The sequence below is a fragment of the Heptranchias perlo genome, chromosome 2, assembly GCF_035084215.1.
Source record: "Heptranchias perlo isolate sHepPer1 chromosome 2, sHepPer1.hap1, whole genome shotgun sequence".
Lineage (NCBI taxonomy): Eukaryota > Metazoa > Chordata > Chondrichthyes > Hexanchiformes > Hexanchidae > Heptranchias > Heptranchias perlo.
The window spans coordinates 130,036,515-130,057,887 of NC_090326.1; the positions used below are offsets into that span (position 1 = coordinate 130,036,515).

The following is a 21,373-nucleotide window of genomic DNA, read 5'->3' on the forward strand; positions in this document are numbered from 1 at the left end:
TTACCCTGCGCAATGCGTCCTTGGAAAATGGCAGTTTGTTAGCCATAAATAACCTATTGGTGCCAAATTTAATGCAGAAATGATAGCAACAAATGCTTTGGAAGATCAATGTGTGGGATCATGAAGTGGGAAGATGCAGCTTCAGTATCAACCTTGCTGCCTGGAGTGGTGCTAAGTCAGAGAGAAACTATTGTGTATTTCTACAAGACCATTCTGAAGCGCCTCCTGTGGTCAGCTTAAAGTGCAATTGGTCGTGGCCAAGAAGCAGGACACCTGCCCATTCCTCTTGGCTGAAGGATGTGTATAGTGCAAGAGGGGACCTGTTGTTGGAGGGTAAGACTGAGTTGCATGGAACTTCAAAACTTGTGCAAAGCTTACCTGTAGAGGTCAGTAGCTTTGTTTTTAGAACAGACTATTTCAAACTATTAATAGGCAGTGCTGCTACTTACCATCATGTTCTTCAGTCACAAATTCATTCATAATTGGTTCCCCAACTCCTACTTTTGCATATTGGTTACATTTTTCCTTTCATTAGTTGTATTATGTCACATTACATCTGTATCTGCATTTTGAACAATGTACTTTGCTCTCCTTAACGCAGAACAGTAGTTTCAATACCCCTGGGTAAAGTGTCAATTTATTTCTAGTTTCTAGCATTGGACCTAATTGCTTCAGATCTCATTCCATTTTCACTTGCTGTTTGTTTCAATACAGCAGCTTCCTGATGGTGCATTTAGTGACATCTCCATGGAAACCAAATGAAATTGGTGCTGTGCAAACAAAAAGAACAGCAAGGACTTTCCAGATATACTGGTAGTTCTCTAATTGTTTGGAATGATCCTTGTAATTTACATGTTTTTCTAGAGAAGCAATTCGTAAGAATAATTCAAATTGTAACCATTTGTCCCTTTAGAAGAAGCTAGTCCCAAAATTTAGAGATAACAGCTGAACTTTTGTCAGTAAATGACAATAGTATCATCTCCCTATGTTATTTTATTGTTGCCTGGCCCTGCCTGTGGTAAGTCCAACAGAGCATTATTATGTACTCTGCTCCATGATATTTGGTGCTAAATTTCAAAGAAATGATCAGACAGAAATAATTTAATCAGAATTTTACATCCTTTTGAATTGTAGTGGTTTTCATGGGGAATTATAATAAAATTCCTTGTATAATAAAAGTCTTCCATCAGATTAAAACTGATGGTATTGTTCTATAAAAACCCCGATGGCAGAGATACAGGAGAGAGGGGTCAGGTCAGAAGAACATGACCAGAATAAAGCATTTCCTTAGAATTCCACCACTTGAGCTCTGTTTTATTGATGCTTTGTTTCAGATAAAATCTGAGATGAATCAGCTTATAGCCCTTCATTTCTTGGTATCAGTACACTCAGGAGAACATGACATCCCAGCTGCTTTGAATGTAGATGCTTTTATGTTACTTCTGTGTTGTTGCAGTCCAGGGAGAATGACCTCTTTGCACTTTTCTCCCTTGTTTGCATTACCACTTTGTTCAGGTCTTTGTGCAGCCCCATTACAGACTGGTTCAGTAAGGATGTGCTCCATCAATTGCAAACTGCAGAATTCAGAATTAAGAAGAATCCTTACAGACTAGGTACATGAAAGTGTGATTCCAGGACACTGAAGAGTTTTTTTTAAACCTGAGCACTGGGGACCCTTTCCGTCTAGTGGAACACCACAGGTCATAGTGTCGCATAGCAGAGCTTTTAGGAACTCACTTTAGGACCATCCTCATGAGAGTTCAAACGTGGGGTCAGCTTCTTGCATTTGCTTTGTAGAAAGTGGCAGTTTTACTCATATGGCCGATTTGTAAAATATTTTTGACCTGAGGATTGGGGAGCTGAAAGTGGAGACCCACATATCTACTTCCACTGCATTCCTGTAATAAATAGAATCTTAATATTTTTTGCAATGTAGTAAACACGATAGCAGTTGACTGGTTTTTCTACCAAGCTTAGTTTTATTATTAATAGCATAATCAGGATTGGATTGTGAATCTGAATGGCTTAGTATTATGGTTGAAATCTGGCACCACCACCTGATACTTTGGAACCATCACCACTAGCTTTCATTTTATATAGCACTTTCCATGTGTCAAAATGTCTCGAGAGGGAGCAGTGGACACTGAGCAGGAAACGGGAAAAGTTAGGGCAGGTGACCAAAGGCAAGGACCAAAGGTAAGTTTTCAGGAGGCTTTGGAAGGTGAGGGGAGAGATAGTAAGCCAGAGGGTTTGGGGAATGAATTCTGGAGTGCAAGGATGTGGTGGTAAAAAGCTCTGCTACCAGTGATGGAGAATTGTAAACAATTTTACAACACCAAGTTATAGTCCAGCAATTTTATTTTAAATTCACATGGAGAAGGGAGAGACTGAAATATGTAGTATGCCAGAGTCAGAAGATTGGAATGTGCATGCTGCGACATAGGGCTGGAGAAAATTGCAGGTAAAATAGATCCAGGCCATGGTGTGATTTAAAAACAAGGAACAAGATTTAGAAGTCAGTGCATGGGTGGCAGGAAGCTGGTGTGTGAGTTTCAGGGATTGGGGGGGAAGAGTTGGGTATACAGGATAGGATGCGAGCATAAGGATTGAATGAGTTTATATTTGTGTAAGGTGGAGCTGGAGAGCCTGGCAAAGAGGGCTTCAGAATAGTTGAGCTTTGGGGAATCAGGTAGTGTAGTGGTTATGTTACTGGACTAGTTGTAATCCAGAGGTCTGGACTGATAATCCAGAGAAAAGGAGTTCAAATCCCATCATAAGAACATAAGAACATAAGAAATTGGAGCAGGAGTAGGCCAATCGGCCCCTCGAGCCTGCTCCGCCATTCAATAAGATCATGGCTGATCTGATCCCAACCACAAATCTAAAGAACACAAGAAGTCGGAGCAGGACCCGGCCACATAGCCCCTGGGCCCTCTCCACCACCCACAGGGCATTGACCGATCCGAACTCAGCTTCATGTCCAATTTCCTGCCCGCTCCCCATAACCCCTAATTCCCTTTACTTCTAGGAAACTGTCTATTTCTGTTTTAAATTTATCTAATGATGTAGCTTCCACAGCTTCCTGGGGCAGCAAATTCCACAGACCTACCACCCTCTGAGTGAAGAAGTTTCTCCTCATCTCAGTTTTGAAAGAGCAGCCCCTTATTCTAAGATTATGCCCCCTAGTTCTAGTTTCACCCATCTTTGGGAACATCCTTACTGCATCCACCCGATCAAGACCCTTCACAATCTTATATGTTTCAATAAGATCGCCTCTCATTCTTCTGAACTCCAATGAGTAGAGTCCCAATCTACTCAACCTCTCCTCATATGTCCGCCCCCTCATCCCTGGGATTAACCGAGTGAACCTTCTTTGTACTGCCTCGAGAGCAAGTATGTCTTTTCTTAAGTATGGAGACCAAAACTGTATGCAGTTTGAGAATATGAAGTCAGTTTAAAATATCTGGAAATAAAAAGCTACTATCAGTAAAAAAAGTGACCATGAAACTGTCAGATTGTAATTAAAACCCAACTGGTTCACTAATGTCATTTCGGAAACGAAACCTGCCGTCCTTACTCAGTCTGGTTTATATGTGACCCCAATGGTTGACTCTTGACTGCTATCTGCTTAGCAAGCCACTAGCAAGTTTGTACCAAACTGCTAATGGACAAGAAATGTCGGCCTTGTCAGCAACGCCCACATCCCAAGAATAATTTTTTTTTAAAGAATGAGGGTGTAAATGACTGCCACTGAAATAATGAGAATATAGGTGGGCACTGTTCCAAAGGTGGAAATAAGTGGTCTTGGTAATGAGCTAAATGTAGAGGGTAATTTTAATCACAAAGAACGGGTGGGTTGCAGATGGGTGGGAGGTAAAAATTACATTATTTTTTTAAGTGGCACCGCAACCCGGTTCCATTGTGCCCACTTCCGGGTTTAACCTAGGCGTGTTTGAATGCATGCGCAACAGAAACCTGGAAGTCTCGTCCCCACTTAATGCCGGCGGGCTGATTTGTTAAAGGGGCAATGTACCTCATTGCGATAGTTGAGTCACTTAATTTTTTGTGTATTGAAAAGGTAAAACGAATTTAACCTTGCCTGTTTGGGTTTCCCATTGCTTCTGTTTCTTGTCAGGTAAAAGCAGGCGAGAAAGGCCGGATCCATGAGGTGAGTGCCTTTATTGCACTGCTTGTGGTCCAGGAGGAGCAGGAATGCTTCTTCCGAGCCCAACAAGCTCACCTGTCACGACAGGACCCCGCGATCGGCTGACCCCCCACCCGCAAATGGTTGCGCCACCCTCGGCCTCCGATCTACTGGCAACCTCCAGCTCCTCCTGACCTCCGATCTTCTCCCAGGCCCACAATCTCTCCCTCCGATTAGTGTCTCCTTTCCCTCCAAAAGGCAGCCAGCCTGTCAATCTGGCTGCCTGGCGCATGAGAAATCCAGAAGCACCAATACTTACCTTTTAATTGAGTTGAGCACAGAATGCCACGCACACACTTGACTTCCAGGTTCCCCACACGACTATCAACCCACGCACTGGGTTCCTGGCTCCAAGTAAAAATCATGCCCCTCGTGTTTAAAATAGAACTGAAGGTCAAACAAGACATTGAGGTTTGAGCACTGTGGGTTCAATCTAAGTGAGGAGTTGGAATGGCATTGGGATCTGAGGTAAAAGGTTCCTGGTCGGAACCAAACCGGAAGACTTGGACTTTACCAAAATTGAGCTGAAGAATGCCTCGTCAGTACCTACGGTCACACAGCATGGTGACCATCATGGAATGAAGGGTGGTGATGGAGATGTAGAGTTAGGTGTCAAAACATCGAAACTACAGCACAGAAATAGGCCATTCGGCCTGGTCTATGTCGTTATTTATGCTCCACATGAGCCTCCTCCTGCCCTACTTCATCTAATCCTATCAGGATACCATTCTATTCTTTTCACCCTCATGTGCTTATATAGCTTCCCCTTAAATACATCTATGCTATTTGCCTCAACTACTCCTTGTGGTAGCGTGCTCCACATTCTTACCACTCTTTGGGTAAAGAAGTTTCTCCTGAATTCCCTATTGGATTTATTAGCGACTATATTATATTTATGACCTCCAGTTTTGGACTCCCCCACAAGTGGAAATGTTTTCTTTACATCCACCCTATCAAACCCTTTCATTATCTTAAAGACCTCTAGCAGGTCACCCCTCTAGAGAAGAGAGTCCCAGCCTTTTCAGCCTTTCCTGATAAGTATATTCTCTCAGTTCTGGTATCACCCTTGTGAATCTTTTTTGCACTCTCTCCAATGCCTCTACATCCTTTTTATAATATGGAGACCAGAACTGTGCACAATACTATAAGTGTGGTCTAACCAAGGTTCTATACAAGCTATACAGGGTGTGTTTGTGTGTGTGTATATATATATATATATATATATTTTTTTTTAATATTCTATATATTATTTTATAGAAGTTGACCATTGGTAGATGTGGAACTGTTCTGATGTCAAGCTAATGAGAACACAGCTTGCCTTCAAAGCAGTTGCAGGATAATTGTAAGCTCTTTTGAGTTTTCAGTTGAGGACCTTATAATGCGTGGGTAACGCGCCCGGTGAAATTAGTGGGTTTCCCACGCGATCGTGGCAGACAAACCACTAATTGTATCCACTTACCTGTTCCTCCGGGTTCCCCACTGCTGATCTGCGCGTTGGGCGGGCTGCGCATGCGCAGTAAGATCTGTCAGCTGGAGGCGCTCTATTTAAAGGGGCAGTCCTCCACTGACAGATGCTGCAACAAATAGCAAAAATGACAGCATGGAGCAGCCCAGGGGGAAGGCTGCTCCCAGTTTAATGATGCCTCACTCCAGGTATCAATACATGGGGTAAGGAGGAGGGGGAGGACAGAGATCTTCCACCCGGCGGGCGGGAGGAAGCGGCCCGCCTCTGCCACCAGGAAGGCCTGGCTCGAGGTGGCAGAGGAGGTCACCAGCACCACCAACATATCGCCCATCTGCATACAGTGCAGGAGGCGCTCCAATGACATAGTAGGTCAGCCAAAGTGAGTACACGTAGTCTTTCCCCTACACTCCGTCTGCCACAGCACTGCCCCCACCCCACATCTCCTTCGGCACTGCCAACACTACTCTGTCACATCACCCCTCATACCCACTCAAACCCCATCCTCATCTTACCTGCACCTACTCACCTCGCCAGTACTCACCCCGCCACTACCACGCAACCCAATCCTCATACAATCTCATGGCTCTATCTCATACTCACCCTCTCGTGCATCTCTTTCACGGCCAGCATCACTCAACCTGCCACCACCTGTGCTGCAGTCACAGGGCATGCATCACATATGTGCAGTAGGCAGTGTAAGGCAAACGTGTCGTGAGCATGAAGGGGATGCACAAGGGTGTTTGAGGGTTCGTCATGGGTGTTACTTATATTGAATTTCAGAACAACTCACATTACACATTATATTGGCACCACTACTGCCATGTCTTCGCAAATCCTGTCTGGTTTGTGCAATAATGCCCGCTCCTGAGGATCACTATGAAGACCCACCACTGATGCCACCCATTGTGTCACTGCAGAGTGGGTGTAGGTGTATTTGCAGGGCTCTTCTGCACAGATGACTGAGAGACATCGGCGATGTCCCCGGTTGCACCCTGGAAGGATGCGGAGGAGAAGTTGTGGAGGGCAGTGGTGACTGTGACAGCGACAGGTAAGAAGATGGTGCTCGGGCCAGCCAGGTGCAGCTCGGCATGAAAGAGGCTGCAGATGTCCACGGCTACGTGCCGAGTGACTCTGAGCCTCCGTGTGCACTGCTGTTCAGAGAGGTCCAGGAGGCTGAGCCTCGGTCTGTGGACCCTGTGGCGAGGGTAGTGCACTCTGCGACGCATCTCTCTCTGCGGTAGCCCTCCCTCCTGCTGTACAGGTGGATGTGTCACAACACTCTGTTGTGGAGCTCCACGTGTCAGAGGTGGACGGCATAGATGGCGAGGCTAGTGAGGCTGGTGATGCTGTTCGCCCTCCGAGGACGTCATGACTGCAGCTACGGCGGCCCCCGTCCGCAAGATGTACATCTGAGGGGGTCCGCAAGATAGGTACATGTCTCCGGACCCCGGGGTAAGTGTGCAGGTTGGTGACTTTGACTGTCAGGAGGAGGGTGGTGGAGGCCAAACTTTGTCCCAAGTGACGGAGTGGCCTCCTGCAATGGGTGAGGGTCTCCCCCCCCACCCCCCGCCACCACCTGTCAAATGGACCTTTGCAGCTGCCACAGGCTGACAGCTGCAACACGTCCATTCGACCTGGGAGTGTTTCCCCCAGTGTGGGAAACAGTCCCATTTTGTTCTAAAATCCCACATAGTCCCTTAATCAGGTTAGTTAATGACCTGAAATACCTAACTAAATACTGTCAAGTGGCATCCCGCTGGCTTTAATTGCCTGCGGGATTCCCACCAGCGGGGGCTGCGCGCGCACGCCGGCGCATCAGCGGGGAACCCGGAAGTGCGCGGGTTCGGGGCGGGCTCCGGTACCGCGCCGAGATTCTCCGATTTTCGGAGCCCCCCCCGCGGGAAACGCACCCGATAGCGGGTTCTAAAATAGAGCCCCATCACTTTGTTGCATGATGTACTAAGGAGAAGCCCACCCCTGTGCATGGCTGGGTGGGTATGTTAAATTCTTACTCTAATAGAAGTGGATCCAGAATAAGCTTGTATTACAAACACTGAAAGACAATATAATCATTGTCCATATGAAAGTGAACTTAGGATGATCATGCTGTTGGGGCTGCCTGAAACTCCCATTAATGTTATCTAATATTATTATGTATAATCCCTGCCCCCACTATGTGAATTAATACTTTGTGTTAGGAAAGTCTTGTACATTTTGAATTTTATTCTACACTGATCAAATAAAATTGATAAGGTGTGTACCACAATGATGTATATAATATATACTATAACTCTTTTCAATTTGCTGACTAGCTGAATTGGCAGTTTATCAGCATGTTGCAAACATAAATCTATTAGCTAACAATCTACTATTAACACAGTATAATAAAGCAAATTAAATGTGAGTCAGCATCATAACTATACCTTTAAACTGACTTACTATTTTTTCAAAAAAACAGGTGCATATTGTTTGAGTTGGCTTTGCATCTTTTCATCTACAAGCTGCTGAATTTTTTCTCAGAGATCCAATTTCTCGTTGACAGTAAATAGCTTTCAGGATTTAGTTAATATTTGTTAAATCGACCTCAAGTAGTTAGAACCAGTTGTCTTAGTGAAAGAATTAAATGGCAGTAGTAATCCTTCATAAGTAAACTGTAAACATGCATAGAGTAAGTCCATTTAAATCTATTGCATTTAAGAACATAAGAAATAGGAGCAGCAGTAGGCCATACAGCCCCTCGAGCCTGCTCTGCCGTTCACTAAGATCATGACTGATCTTCAACCTCAACTCCACTTTCTTGCCCGATCCCCATATCCCTTGATTCCCTTAGAGTCCAAAAATCTATCAATCCCAGTCTTGAATACACATAACGACTGAGCATCTGCAGCCCTCTGGAGAAGAGAATTCCAAAGATTCACAACCCTCTGAGTGAAGAAATTTTTCCTCAACTCAGTCCTAAATGGCCGACCCCTTATCCTGAGACTATGCCCACTAGTTCTAGACTGTCCAGCCAGGGGAAACAACCTCTCAGAATCTATCCTGTCAAACCCGCTTAGAATCTTATATGTTTCAATGAGATCACCTCTCATTCTACTCAGTCTCTCCTCATAGAACAACCCTCTCATCCCAGGAATCAATCTAGTTAACCTTCGTTGCACCGCCTCTAAGGCAAGTATATCCTTTCTTAGGTAAGGAGACCAAAACTGCGCACAGTACTCCAGGTGAGGTCTCACCAAAGCCCTGTACAGTTGCAGCAAGACTTCCTTACTCTTGTACTCCAACCCCCTTTGCAATAAAGCCAACATACCATTTGCCTTCCTAATTGCTTGTTTTATCTGCATGTTAACTTTCTGTGTTTCGTGTCCATGGACACCTAAATCCCCTTGAACACCAACATTTAATAGTTTCTCACCATTTTGAAAAATATTCTGTTTTTCTATTCTTCCTACCAAAGTGAATAACCTCACATTTCCCCACATTATACTCCATCTGCCACCTTCTCGCCCACTCACTTAACCTTCTATATCCCTTTGCAGCCTCTTTGTGTCCTCCTCACCACTTACTTTTCCACCTATCTTTGTATCGTCAGCAAACTTGGATATATTACACTCGCTCCCTTCATCTAAGTCATTAATATATATTGTAAATAGTTGAGGCCCTAGCACTGATCCTTGTAGCACCTCACTAGTAACAGCCTGCCAACCTGAGAATGACCTGTTTGTTCTACTCCCTGTTTTCTGTCAGTTGACCAATCCTCTTTCCATGCTAATATATTACCCCAACTCCATGAGCCCTAATCTTGTGTAAAAACCTTTTGTGTGGCATTTTATCGAATGCCTTTTGAAAATCCAAATATGCTACATCCACTGGTTCCCCTTTATCTACCCTGCTAGTTACATCCTCAAAAAACTCTAATAGTTTTGTCAAACATGATTTCCCTTTCATAAAACCATGTTGACTCTGCCTAATCATATTATAATTTTCTAAGTACCCCGTTACCACATCCTTAATAATAGATTCCAGCATTTTCCCGACGACTGATGTCAGGCTATCTGACCTGTAGTTCCCCGTTTTCTCTCTCCCTCCTTTCTAGAATAGCGGGGTTACATTTGCTACCTTCCAATCCGCTGGGACCGTTCTAGAATCTAGGGAATTTTGGAAGATCACAACCAATGCATCCACTATCTCTGCAGCCACCTCTTTTAGAACCCCAAGATGTAGGCCATCGTGTCCAGGGGACTTGTTGGTTTTTAGTCCCATTAATTTCTCCAGTACTTTTTCTTCACTAATATTAATTACTTTACGTTCCTCACTCTCATTCGACCCTTGGTTCCCCACTATTTCTGGTATATTTTTTGTGTCTTCTCATGTGAAGACTGATAAAAATATTTGTTTAACGTCTCTGCCATTTCCTTATTCCCATTATTATTTCTCCATGGGGACCAATGTTTACTTTTGATACTCTCTTCCTTTTTACATACTTGTAGAAGCTCTTACAATCTGTTTTTATATTTCTTGCTAGTTTACTCTCAGATTCTATTTTCTCCCTCTATCAGTTTTTTGGTCATCCTTTGCTGGTTACTGAAACTCTCCCAATCCTCAGGCTTACTATTCTTCTAGGCAACAATATAAGCATTCTTTCTTTAATCTGATACTATCCTTAACTTCTTTAGATAGCCATGGATGGATCACTTTTCCTGTGTCAGATTATTTAGCCAACACGAGAAGATTTCCTGTTGTATTGCTGATGGTAGGTTAACGGAAATGCCATTTCATAATGACTTTACATTCCTCACTCACATTAGACCCTTAGTTTCCCCTGACCATCCTCCTGCTAAAATGCAGGTGCGTGTAATTTAGTGTGTCACTTTTAAAGTATTGTAAACAATTTTACAACACCAAGTTATAGTCCAACGATTTTATTTTTAATCCCACAAGCTTTCGGGGGCTTTCCCCTTCCTCAGGCGGTGTGGAAGTAACTTTTAAAGTAAAAAGTTATTGTTGGGTCAATTAAAGGCTAATTGTTCTTGGGCAAATCCTTAGATCAAGTAGTGATCTGACTGATTTTTTAAAATATTTATCGTGTTATTCCTGAAGTTAGTTAGATATTTTCTGATGGTGATGAACTTTCTCTGTAGACTGGAAATACTCGGCTTTCTTTCTCTCTCTCCACATCCATTTTCAAGTGGGAAATATAAATTTGCATGTGTGAGAGTGTGACACCTGAAGTATAATGGATGCATCTCAAAACTTTTTTGTACAACTATTATCTTCTGTGGCACTGCTCACAATAAATCTGATATATTACATTGTGACAGGAGTATTACACCATGTAATGCATAATGTACAAATCTGCTGGTAAAATGGAGCTGTGTATGAGCTGGTCTGTCCCTTTTAAGATCAGAAGATCTACTTTCTGTAAATAAAATCAGCCTGAGGTATTCAGAATTTAATTGTTGTTTGGTTAGGGAGCTTTACAGCTTGTAATGTGCTCATTGTTTCAGGTTTTAGCTCAGAAATACTCAATATTTTTAAATTGTTGTGCATATGTAGCAATGTGTGATATATGGGTGGCTACACATACTAATTTTAATATATTACAACTGGTTTGCCCCGCAATGCCACATCTAGCTCCCTACGTGCTATAATTATTTTATGCTGTGTAACATACAACATATTGTCAGAGCCACTGATTTATGGTGCTCGAATAAATATTTGTAGGGGTGTTGGTGATAGAATTCAAACCCAAAGCTATGATTATGTCCATATTTGGATGGAAGCTGTAAATCCATGACCTTGATTACTATTAAGTTTCTTTGACTAATGTAGTTAATTTTATCTTTCACCTTTTTTTATAAGCCCCGAATATAGTGGAAAATCGTGAAGGAGATCTTACAGGCTGCAGGCAGGTAGGATGTAGGTTGTACAAATTGTGTATAATGGTACTAGAGATTTGGGGGGGGTGGGCTGTGTGGATTTGTATTGCTGGAGGGTGGTCCTGGGGATTTGAGAATGGAGATCGTGGGGCTTGGGAGCATTCGGTGGGGTGGGGGGGGCAGTGAAAGGGTCTGGGAGTGGTCCTGGAGATTTGGGAATGGAAGTCGTGGGGCTTGGGAGCATTGGTGGGGGGTGGGGGGGGTGGCAGCAGAGGAAGGGCTTGGGAGAACCGGAAAGATGGTTGAGATGTGAACGACCAAGAAAAGATGATCATGGTGTTTAGGAACGCTGTTGTTGGGGGTGGAGGGTGTTGTACCAGATCTGGTAGGAGTGAGAAAGGGTTATGAACTGGGGGGTTCTGAATTTGGGAGGAGTGCGAGATTGGTTCTTGATTATGGAAGCACCGAGACAGAACTGTTGGGTGTGAGGGTGGACTTGGAGATGATGGTATGGGGTGTGGAAGTACTTGAAAGGGCTTTGCAGGGTGCCGCTCACAGATGCATGATGATGGTGTTTTCTTGGTGGGGTTGGCAGTAGGTGGAAAGCATGGTCGTTATCATGGGGGTTGAGAGCAATAAGAGGTAGCAAGAGGGAGTGGAGGGAGACAGTATAGGGTGGTTGAATGGGTCACAGTGAAAAGACATGGCAGTGGCAGGACAGCGCATTTCAGAAATAGGTTTCCTGACCAGTTAGCTGGGAAAACCTAAATTATTTAAATAAGCTAGGTTTCCCCAGGTCATCGCTTTCAGGATATTACCTCTTCCATCTGTCACTCTTCCCTTCACCGCAGCAAATTGACTTTGGGACCTGAGGATCCCCCGTCCTCCTGGATTGGAAAAAGCTACTGATGTTAAAAAGGTAGCCAGTTCTGGGTAATAGTTCAGAACATAATTTTTGCCACTGGGGGGAAAGGGGTTAGTGATTTTTGGGCCTTGAGATTGGAATGGGGTCACTCTAGGGGAAGTGGGCATCCCAAAGGGGGGAAGGCAACAGTGGGAGATGCAAACGTAGTGAAGGGAGGAGGGAGCCAACATTGGGCCTATAGGGACTCTAAGATGAATGGTGCTGTGGTTAATAGCACAATCTATCTTGGAGGTGCAGCTAAGAGATCAATCAAGTAAGTTAGCAACATCGCCAGCTACCTTGAGGGCCAATCTTCAGAATGCAATTAGCAGTAAGTAAAATGAATAGTTAAATTTAAGTGTGACATTGGCATGACAAGAGAGTGTTACAGAAAGTAAATATTATTTGCACAGAGTGTGCATGTATGCAAGATTAATATATTATAGATAGATATAGCCTCTTTATTCAGTAAGTATATAAATGCTTGCATTCATATACTGTAGAGCCTTATTGTGCCAAAATGTCTCAAAGCCCTTCACACAATTAATTACTTTTGAAGTCTGGTGACTGTTATGTAGGCCATCCTCAAACCTTGGTGTTTAAAGGAATTTTCCCCAGCTATTTTCCAACCTTTATATCTCTGTGAAACAGTTTAATTAGTCCTCTGCCAATAACCCTTTGGTTCCTTGGAAAGACATTTTTCATTTCTAATCCAGATATTTTAAATGTCCATCTTAGAATTACACTTTGTTTCATTTAAGCAGCTGGGAACTCTTCCTGTGTTTATTGGCATATAGTCTCATTGGAAGAAAGCATATTGAATCAATTAAAAATTGCACCATTTGTGATGGTGGATTCATTTTGAATTTAATCCAGTATTGATTTTATTTTATTGCATCTCTTGTTCCTCCCCCTTTTTCGATGTTCACTAAATCAGCATTAGTACATATATCACTAATATTACCTGTGACAGTAAATACAACAAAGTACATATCTAACAGAGATAGATATGCTGCTGTAATCTTTGCTAAGATCTCTTAACCTGTTCAACATTGGTGGAGTAAATTACAACATTATGGATTTGGTTTGATGCTTGTGTTTTATATCTTGAATTGGGGTACAAAACTAAAATTATTTTGAGTGCTTTTTTGGGTGATCTAGTTTTCATTTGCATACCTATTCAAATGTTTGCAAAACTGCTTAACAGCTGTGTGGGCAGGTAGCAGTTAATAGTCTAATTATCTACATATGCAAGCATAGTGTTTGTGCTTATGCAGTGAATTTTTCTTTGTTTTGTTCAACTAGTAACCAAAGCATGTAGAGCATAAACTTTTGCATGAAGTGCAGTTCAACATCAGGATGATACCAAAGATAAAAAAACAAAGAATTTGTATTTATACTGCACCTTCCAGGACCTTGGGACGTCCCAACGCGCTTTAGTATTTTTGAAGTGTAGTCTCGTTTCCCTATTGTAATGTAGGGAAACGAGGCAGCCAATTTGCACAAACAGCAATGAGATAATAGCTAGATAATCTGTTCTCGTGATGTTGGTTGAAAGATAAATATTGGCCAGGACGCCAGGAGAACTCCCCTGCTGTTCTTCGAATCGTGCCATAGGATCTTTTACATTCACCTGAGAGCGCAGATGGGGCCTCGGTTTAATATCTCAACTGAAAAACAGGACCTCTGACAGTGCAGTACTCTCTTAGTACTGCACTGAAGTGTTGGCCTATATTATGTGCTCAAGTCTCTGGAATGGGACTTGAACCCACAACCTACTGACTCAGGCGAGAATGCTATTACTGAGCCAAGGGTGACACCTTTTTTCTAAACAAAATGGCAGACACACTGAGCAAAACGTACTGCCTTACCCTCCCACACTAAGGAAGATAGAAAATAAAACAGTAGGTATTTCATTAAGAAAAGGCAAAGCTATTGGAAGGAATATTTCTTGAGTGCTAAACATGGTTATCATACATCCCTTGAAACCAACTTCTTCAGACATAACCTGAATGCAACCTGAAGAGATGTTGGTGAGGAAGAAGGTGGTCTTCATCAGACTTCAACAAAGGCTTGAAAAATCAAATCGTGTTACTCAAGTGCCACCACTGAGCTAAGGCTCATATAGTTATGAGGAGAGACTTGAGTACTGGGACTATTCCCACTGGAGCAAAGAAGGTTAAGGAGATTCCGTTTTTAAAATTATGAAGGGTTTTGAGGGGGCTGAATAAGGAAAGACTATTTCTCCTGGTTGGGGTTGTCGGGGATAAAGATTTATCAATTTAAACTTGTCACTAAAGGAGTAACGATGGGTTGTGAGAGAAATCTCTCTATGCTAATAGTTGGTGCAGATTTGAGCATATCTGGCACACAACTGGTTTAGCAATCCATTACCAAATTTGGCCGTGCCACATCAAGCGCAATTAGGCCTCAGTCTCCTTTGCCAAAACCTCTCACTACTCCAGGATCATCCTGGAGAGCAAAGATAACCACTGGCTTCTTTTCTCCACAACCAACCACCCTCACTTCCAACAAGAAGCGTGAGGAGCTCATTGACTTCTTGATCACTAAGATGGAAACCATCCATTTAGCTACCAAGCCAAATCTCCCTGCAAGCATTTATTTGCCTTAGCCCTGAACTCACGTCATTCTCTACTTTCTCTGCTATCTTCCCAGATGCCCTCTCTGAGCTCATCTTGCCCATGAGACCCACACGTAACCCCATTCCCAATAAAACACTGACTGCCCAACTTCCCTTCCTGGCCCTTCCTAGCTGACATTGTAAATGGTTTCCTCTCCTCAAGTACTGTCCTCTCCCTTTCAAAACCGCTTTCATCATCCATCTTTTCAAAAAAAAAGCACCATTGACCCTTCTGCCCTTGTAAACTGCCACCCCATTTCCATTCACTCCTCTCCAAATTTCTTGAACATGTTGTCTCCCAAATTCATGCCCATCTTTCCCACAACTCTGAATCTCTCCAATCAGGTTTCTGCCCCTGCCACAGCATCTGACTCTGGCATCTTGTGCATCACCCCCTCTCTTCACCCCACCACTGGCAGGCATGCCTTTAGCCACCTAGGCCCCACACTCAGGAATTCCCTCCCTAAACACCTCCGCTTTCCAACCCCCTCTCTGCCTTTAAGACTCTCTTTAAATCCCACCTCTTCAACCAAGCTTTTGGTCATCCCTCCTAATATCTCCTTTGGCTTGGTGACCATTTTTCTTTGATTATGCCTCTGTGAAGTGCTTTGGGACATTTTTTGACATTAAACATGCAATATAAATGCAAGTTGTTGTTGTCGCTGTTAGATCATGGAATCCTTTGCCACAGGGAATGGTTGAGGCTGAGACTAGTGCACCTTTTAAAGGAAAGTTGGATACATATTTAAAGTAGAGGCAGATACAGGGCTATGGGGAGAGAGCAAAGCATTGGGATTAGTTTTAGATTGTTGTAGCAAAGAGACAATGGGCTGAATGGCCACCTTCTGTGCTGTTAAACTATCATGATTCCATGGACCTTGCAGAGATTGCAGTCACCTACCTTTTTAGGTTGATGGGATTGAAGATGTGAAACCTTTGAGCACCCTTTGATGGTTACCTTAGAAATAAGAACTCTGAGTGAGGTGGATCTTATCCAACTTAATTCAGGTGCATTGCTTGTACTCTGATCACAGACTATTTTGAAAGGGTATTAGATTTAGCAAACGATTATGCAAAATTGACATTCTTTTGGATTAGTAAGTATAGCTTCGTAGTCTGGTAGAAGGTCTGGTAGTAATACAGCTCTGCAGGAGTCACAAGTACAACTATCCTCAACTAACCATTTATATTTGCCAACGTCAATCACACGTTCTTTAATAAGTCAAGAGATATGCAGCCTGTTGTGCTCCTGAAATATAAAAGCTAGTTAGCTAATGACTCCCTGACCTCCAATATGCAATGCAAAGCTTTTGACATTCAAGACCAATGCAATATTACTAGATTCTTATGTTATACTATTTTTCAGTTTTACAAAAGACTTCCATGATGCCTGTACCATGAGTGCACTAACATTTGGACAACCCTGAGAGCTACATTTTTGCTTTCGTGTATACCTACTCACTCATCTAAAGCATGATGCTGTAAAGATGGTGATGCACTTTGGACCTAAGAAAGATAGGTCAGAGTATTTTCTAAATGGCGAGAAGCTAGGAACTGTGGAGGTGCACAGAGATTATGGGGTCCAATTACAGAAATCACTAAAAACTAGTGGACAGATACAAAAAATAATTATAAAGGCTAATAGAATGTTGGCCTTTATCTCAACGGGGCTGGAATACCAAGGGGTGGAAGTTATGTTACAGTTACATAAAGCTTTGGTTCGACCCCATTTAGAAATCCCTCGATCTGTGGGCCAGGACAAGAAAGGCTACTTTGAAAACCGCCGTCCATCTGCTAATTGTGACCCTTATGCAGTCACAGAAGCATTGGTCCGCACATGCATATTGGGCGAGTCTGGGGACAAGCCTGTTGAGTACAACAAAAACTAAGCAAAATAATGCACTAATGGGCCTAGCATTTGTAGCAGTGATACCTTTTGAAATGTGGGATTCAGTTTTGGGCACTGCACCTCAGGAAGGATATATTGGCCTTGGAGGGGGTGCAGCACAGATTCATCCGAATGATATAAAAGGTTAAAAAGTTTAAGTTATGAGGACAGGTTGCAGAGACTAGGCTTGTATTCCCTTGAGTATATAAGATTAAGGGGTGATCTAATTGAGGTGTTTAAGATGATTACAGGAGTTGATAGGGTGGGTAGAGAGAAACTATTTCCTCTGGTGGGGAAGCCCAGAACAAAGGGGGCATAACTTTAAATTAGAGCTAGGCTGTTCAGGGGTGATGTCAAGAAGCACTTCTTCACACAAAAGGAAGTAGAAATCTGGAACCCCTCCCCTCCTTAAAAAAAGAAGCTGTTGTGGCCAAGTCAGTTGAAAATTTCAAAACTGAGATTGATAGATTTTTGTTAATCAAGGGTATTAAGGGTTAGGGAACCAAGGCGGGTAGATGGAGTTAAGATACAGATCAGCCATGATCTAATTGAATGGCGGAACAGGCTCGAGGGGCTGAATGGCCTATTCCTGTCCCTGTGTTCCTATAATCTTCTGCAGGCAGTCTTTTGTCTTGTGAAAACTTGTTCTGTTTGGAAAGTGCCCTTCTTTGTTTCATATTTAATATTGGTTTGTTCTGAAATTAAATTTAATGCTTTACTCTGTGGTCTGCTCATCATTCTGGTCTGTAGTAATGCTGACCTTACGGAATCAGAATGGAAAAAATTGCTACAAGGTTTAAAAGTAATTGATAATGGGGAAAAATTATGATTTTCCTGACAATTTACCAAAATAGTAACTTATGCTTTGTTTGCTAAATATATATAGTGTTGGTTCACTTGGCTATATTTGTATTTTCTGCAGGGCATAATACAGATCTGCATGAACGACTTTACTAAATTGCTTGTGACATCAATAATGGATGGAAAACATTGCTGTGAGACATCTCACCATCGCCCTTGCACTCTGATGATTAAAAAGATTACAATAAGATCTTAGCTTTGCTTCAGATTTAAAGGACCATTGTTTTTATATAAAAGTGCAAACATTTTTCTGTGTTTTCCAAACATCACAACGTAGAGACTTAAATCTAGCAGAAATGCATTGCTGTGTCTCAAACACCCACGTGACAAAAATAACGTGTGGCTGCCCTCCTGAACTGTTCCCCTGTGACTTACATGGTGCCTCTTTAACTACTAACCCTCTTGAGTTTGATTCAAATAGAGTTTCAAACTTCAACCTCAAAGCTGTGGTAACAATAGGTGCTGTCAACCTGCTTCCTGTCAGATTTGTAGTTTCAAGAGTAAATCTTTGATCAGCAATTGTTTCATGGTGGATGGGGCCAGTAGATTGGAGAGCAGTAATGAACCTATTCAACTGGAGCTAGTCCTCCTCTTTTGAGTTGTTTACAACCAGTGAACATAGGAACTTAGCACACAAATTCCACCCCTTCCCATTTGTGTCTCCATGGGAGAGCCCTGCAGGAAATCCTCCATATGCTTTCCTTCTAACCTGAGTTCACAAGGACATTTTCTGTTGCCTCAAAAGTTCTCTATGGTGCTGTACAACACCATCATCTGGACAAGGATGCATCTCGACAGGAACATAAAGCAGTTTTTCAAAGGGGCATGGTGACCTTGTTCAATGATAAGTTTGTTTTAGCAGGTTGCTTAACAACGGTGAATGTAAAAACAGCTTCAGACTAAAAGAAGTATTAAGTGCCGAGAGATTTTGTATGGTTTGGGAAACATTTCCAGATTACTGTGGAAGTGAAACGCAATCAGCTGTTTGTGGACTTGTGTACTAAATTTTTAAGCTACCACAGGAATGTAGGTATGTAATTATTCTATTTAGCATTTTTCATCTTTGCTAATGAGCTGAATAAAACTTGTATTCTTTGTCATATTGATACAATGATTGAATAGTGAGGTTGTATTTATTTTCCCTATGATACTTGAAAAGAAGGCGGCACACAATTATGCACATCATCTGGACTTACTCAGACTTTTAAATGAGACAGCATCTCTTCTACAGCCTGCATCACCAGAAACACAAGTTAACCAAAAAAATTGTCTTACTTCCTGTCTCATTTGTCCAAGCTTTTAAACAGAGCTGCCTGGTATTACTTTTGCCAGAAACATTTCCAGAACTACAGGTATTTTTTATGTGGAATGGAAACTAAAGCAGCCTGTGAAAGTGAAACATAGGGGATACTTATTCTTTATCCTTTTACTTAGTAAAAGACTTGCCTCATTAACATAGCTGTTAGCCATTTATGATTAGGAGTGTCTTGACCATATTGGGTTTAACCTATAATTATATCCAGTAAGTAGTTATTTTCGGCTGTACTATGTTAATTGTAGCTCTGGTGTGAACTCAAAAGAGTAAATGTGACCAAAGTTAGTGGTCAGATTGGATTCATGTGGTTTAAAAGCTTCGTAATGAAGTTTTAAAATGCAGACAGTGAAGACTGTGTTGCCAGTTAAAGACAGAACAGCAGTGTTTGAGGTAGGAATTCACCTCCCGAAACTTGCATTTTCTGGCAATTTCATGTGACTTTCGCAGCCACAGCATTAAAAACTGCTTGTGAACCTCCAGCGACTGTGGAGCTTGACTGCAAATCGAGGCATAAAGCAAATTCTGCAGAAATGATGAGTAAGTAATCCAGTTGAATTACTGATACAAGGCTGAAAAGATACATGTTTCTTACTAAGCTGCTGTTCTGGGAAAACCAAGAGCAAATATGTTATGGATTCTGTACTTATTTTTTGTGGAATACTACACTCTCATAGATCTTTTAATCTGATAGAACAATAAACTGGAATGTGACATTCTGAATGCATGCTTCCATTACAAGTATCACCAAAGGACGTAACACATTAAATTATGTTCTAACGTGCAGTAGGAAATCTTGTTGTTCTGCAGTCTATTGTATCACAACTCGGTACTGTGAGGAATAGAAATTTAAACAGAACTGCTGGGCTATAATAAATGTTTTTTTTCTGGAAATACCTATGGCTATAGCACATTCCTTTTCGTTTGCTGACGAGGGAAATCCTTGGAATGTTGTGCCTAATGAGCGTCAAGTCTCTTGAGGTAATGGAGTAGAATGTTCTGTCTGTGAGGGTGTAAAGCAGGGAACTGTGCTGTGTGTGTGTGTGTGTACGCATTGGGGGTGGGGGAGGTGTTCTGAGTATGTTAAAGAGGGAGAGGAAGGAGTCACTCACTTTAAGGACAAATTCCCAGCATATTTATTACATGCATGGAATTTACAATTAACTTTTAAAACATTAGGTCAGGTCTGGGCAGCAGGGACTGAAAGCTGGCTCCAGTAAACTCAAATGAGATTGATGTTAATGTTGCCATTGTGCATGATGTCGGCTAGTTGACAGAAATATTTTGATTTGCATGCTTCTTTGATCACATTAAGATTCTTAGCTTTGATTATTACAAGTTGTCCAACTATGCTAATATTTAACTTTTTATGGAATCTTAACAATACCAGAAGGCAAGGGGGGGTTGACGAGGTTGTTACAAACCTGTTCAGCTACCTGCAGTGATGCAGTACATCTGTTTTTTGTGTTTAGTGTTTGACTTTGCAAGGAGTGGAAATATGGTGATTTCTCTGAAGTATTGTTTAGCTTAGAATGAAGCAGCATTTAGAAGCTGATGTTCCGATGGGAGTGCCACTGTTAGCATACTTCCTGGCGACTCAATCTTTTTTTAGCTTTCCGGTACCTTAATGAATAGTTTTGTATTCCTCTGAATAGACTATGTTAACCAACAGGATTTGACAAAATTATAGTTTACTGAATAAGTATTTGGCCTGAAAAAAATGTGGGACTTGCTAGAGTGGAGGCTTTGTGTTTGAAGATGATGCCGGTGTAGTTGAGCACTGAGTTTACGTTTCAAACACTTCCTTTAGATCAGAAGTCTTGTCAATTCTTCCAGTTGGTAAAGTTCTGAGTTAAAATGACATTGGTTCAATTTCCAGTATAAATGTAGTACAACAATAAAGGTTTTGATTTCACTCAAGAGTTGATTAAGTGTGTTCCACTCAAGCTCTGGCTGGCATCTTTAAACCTGACATGCATGCACAGATCCTGAGATTTTTGCTCTGCCTCAAAGAATGTTTTCCAGCCTTGGCTAGTGGATGACAAGACTTTCAGTGCAGTGTACAGTACAATTGCCAAATGTGTGCTGAAACCTTTCTTTCCCTTTGGAAAACACACAGAAAACAATTTTTCTTGGCTTCTGTTGTGCCAGGATCTGACCAGGAAGAGTAAAAACATAGTTGTCACTATTTTGGACAATGTGTGCAATCTATAAATCAGATT

General features: G+C 42.1%; 1 protein-coding gene across 6 annotated transcripts in view; it reads left to right on the forward strand.

The window, feature by feature from the left end:
• si:ch211-285f17.1 (sickle tail protein homolog) overlaps positions 1-21,373 on the forward strand; it is a 643,872-nt gene that overhangs the window by 236,710 nt on the left and 385,789 nt on the right. The window contains exon 1 of one of the 6 annotated variants that reach the window (XM_068007128.1): positions 18,776-18,869. The exons of the other annotated variants lie outside the window; for them this stretch is intronic. The gene's annotated coding sequence lies outside the window, so the exon portion shown is untranslated. Of the gene's footprint in view, positions 1-18,775; positions 18,870-21,373 lie in introns of those variants that run through there. 6 annotated transcript variants of the gene reach the window in all.